Genomic DNA, 3,671 nt, shown 5'->3' on the forward strand with positions numbered 1-3,671 from the left:
CTTTTGTTCTATTTCATCTTAGGCAAAGTATTTTGTATTCTGTATTATACTTGGCTTGCTATGGTTGGTTTTTTTCACTCCAGAAAATGTGGCGAAAAATAGTCCTTGATATATGACCATACTAGATTTAGAATTTAACCGGTTAGCTTTTCTATATTTGTATTTTTATGGAAAACCTATTTGCTTGTCATTTTATAGTCACCAAACTTATTTTCGAACTCTGTATAGTGTGATTTTGCTAGATTAATATTAAGCAATATAGTGGGCCACCATGTATCATTTTCTTTTTATCATTATTTGGTTACCACCAACCAAATATATCCCCACATGTTCCAGAAGCACCAAAGAAGACTTGAACTGATATGGTATAGGGATGCATTTCCTGAATGCAACAAGTACATTATAACCGACCTGGGCCAGAAGGACAATTACAGGAGCCCGGAGGACTAGAATTACGAGACCCAGGACTATGAAAACAAGCACCAGGAGGATCTACATCCATAGGATTAAGACCAGGAGAACCAAGAGGAGCCATAACTCTACCAGGAATTGAGAGCAAAGAAGACCAGGGTAGGGTGACCAGGACCTGAATGATGAGGAGGACCGGGGAACTATGAAGGTGGAGAGACCAGTTCCATCAGGATGAATATTAGCGGCAGCATCAGAAAAACCTGTACCTGAAGGAGTTCCAAGATTAAAAAGGCTATTTAACGACCAAGAGGAGGACCATGAGGAAGGATGAGTAAGACTGGGAGACTGAGGATTGGAAACTGCTCCTGGTAGAGGGGGATAGCAGAACACAAAGTAGAGGACCAGTAGGGCGGTGATGAGGAGAAGGACCAGGATGGAGAGAGGAAAAAGGGAGGACAAGTTGAGAACCATGGCTTGTGGGGTAAAGGCCAAGCACCAAGACCAGGAGGAGGAGGAGGACCAAAAAGCAGCCTAGGAGGACCAGGGAGTTAGGACTAGGATCAGGTGGGTGAGGAACAGGCTTTACTTGGGCCTCATCTTTCCAACCCATCTAAAGGCGAACTTTAAATGCAGTCTGTTTGTGACCAATTAAAGTAGGACCGCATTTTAATCGCGTTTTACCTTGGTGCTTACTAATTTTGTGCCTCCCACTTTCCCTCACTTATGAGCGCGTTTTCGAGTGATGCTGCCATGCTGTCTCCTTCCAAGAACTTTGTATTAGGCAAGGTGAGTTCCCCCCCCCCCCCCCCCCCCCCAGTCTTCACACAAGTTAGTCATGCTTGGGAACAACATGTTGTCGTTTTGAAGTAAATTAAGTAAATTTATTTTTTCAGCTTCTCTGCGTTCACAGTACGATATATGCGGTCCAGTGGCGATTGTGACCTTCTACATGCATACGCATGTACTTCCTGCTTTCTGCCACTTCATTCTTCCAGTTGTTTCCCCTACCATTCTTCCTCTTTCCAGTTCGGTTTTCTCTTTTGCTGATGAGAAAATTAACAGGTCGGAAACTTAGTTACATGCAAATTATTCTTGAAGTGTATTGCAAGGGTGTTGATTACTTGTCAATCGGGGTGTCATTCACAGCTTCTCCAGTACTTTGAGGATACAGGATTACATATTCCATTCAGTATCTGCTCCCGCTCACCTTCCCCATGGCTTCCGCTAAGTAGGCAGTAACTTCTGTGGAATTTTCTGAGCAAATCCACAAGCCTGCGAGTAACGATGGAGGTTTGTATCCATAATACAGAGATGCGTTGACTTCTCGACCCATCACATGCGCACTGCTGCACCTAATGGCAGTATGAGTACATTGCACTGGGGCAGAATGAATGAATGCAGTGGTGGAACGAAAAATGCTGCCCCCTCCCCCCGCAGAATGTGATGAGGGGCCCTGAATCTCAGAGATATTTCTTGGTCTTAGGCTGAATAAGGGTCCCCTGAAGTGTTGAGGAGTCCCTGAAGAGTTGGTACCCTTTGCTTTCACATTTTACATGTTTGGGACCTTCCGAGACTGTTACTGACCTCAAATCTGACTCTGGATGTCTCATGTTTTTTTATTTTAGTGGTTGCAGAAGCAAAAGGGTGGAGCCTATTTTAATAATGGCTACTTCTGTGACGTTTAATCTTTCACTAAATTAAGGGCCTGACGAGTTCCAGATTAGATAGCAGCCTCATCTAGCCTTTTCACTCTCTTGACAAGATGGGCAAGTGACAAGCTTTAGATAACCAACCACCTAACTTAACTACCCCTTCAACCAAGACCATTTCTATAGACTGGATGCTTCACTGGAGCCTGGAACCCAATCACCACTGAAGACACCATCCGCCTAATGAATTCCATCCATTCTGGCTCGCCAACCGACCCATATCCTCACCACATCTTCAACAAAGCAGACTCCATCATCGCACCCCATCTCCGTGATGTCATCAACTGCTCCTTCAACTCCGCTACCTTCCCAGAAAGCTGGAAACATGCCGAAGTCAGCGCCCTCCTGAAGAAACCCACAGCAGACCCCTCTGAACTTAAAAACTACCGACCCATACCCCTCCTCCCATTCCCGGCTAAAGTTATTGAGAAAGCCGTCAATAGACAACTCGCCGCTTTCCTCAAATCCAACAACTCCCTCGACCCCTCACAGTCCGGATTTCGAGCCAAACACAGCACCGAAACCGCCCTCATCGCAGCTACAGACGACATCCGAACACTACTGGACAAAGGAGAAACAGTGGCCCTCATCCTACTCTACCTCTCCGCCGCCTTCGACACTGTCTGTCACAACACCCTCATACAACGCCTCAGCAACATCGGCATAAAAGGAAAAGCCTTGGACTGGATCATCTCGTTCCTAGCTGGAAGAACTCAGAGAGTCCGACTTCCCCCATTCAAATCGGAAGCCACGGAAGTCATCTGCGGTGTACCACAAGGATCTTCACTCAGTCCCACCCTCTTCAACGTTTACACGAGTCCACTCGCTTCCATCGCGCGTCAACACAACCTTAACATCATTTGCTACGCTGACGACACCCAGCTGATCCTCTCCCTCACCAAAGACCACAACACCGCCAAAACCAATCTTCACGAAGGCATGAAAGAAGTAGCCGTATGGATGAAAAACAGCCGCCTCAAACTTAACTCAGACAAAACGGAAGTGCTCATCCTAGGATCATCCCCCTCTGCCTGGGACGACTCCTGGTGGCCCGTGGATCTGGGCTCAGCACCCACTCCCACAGACCACGCACGTAACCTTGGCTTCATCCTAGACTCCTCACTCTTGACGCCGTCTCATCCTCCTGCTTCAACGTACTTTGTATACTCAAAAAAATCTTCCATTGGATCCCCGCCGAAACAAGAAAGACTGTCACCCACGCACTGGTTACGAGTCGACTAGACTACGGAAACACCCTATACGCCGGAATGACAGCCAAATTACAGAAAAAACTCCAACGCATCCAAAACGCATCAGCGAGACTCATTTTGGACATCCCTCGCCAAGATCACATTACCGGCCACCTGAAAGACCTCCACTGGCTTCCCGTCAACAAGAGAATAACATTCTGTCTCCTCACCCACGCACACAAGGCCCTCTACAAACTAGGGCCCGAATGCCTCAACACTCGACTATCCTTCTACACACCCACCCGCCAACTAAGATCCTCCAATCAAGCCCTCGGCGCAGTACCGCGTATCCAAAGATCCA

The sequence above is a fragment of the Lissotriton helveticus genome, chromosome 8 (genome assembly GCF_964261635.1).
Source record: "Lissotriton helveticus chromosome 8, aLisHel1.1, whole genome shotgun sequence".
NCBI classification, from domain to species: domain Eukaryota; kingdom Metazoa; phylum Chordata; class Amphibia; order Caudata; family Salamandridae; genus Lissotriton; species Lissotriton helveticus.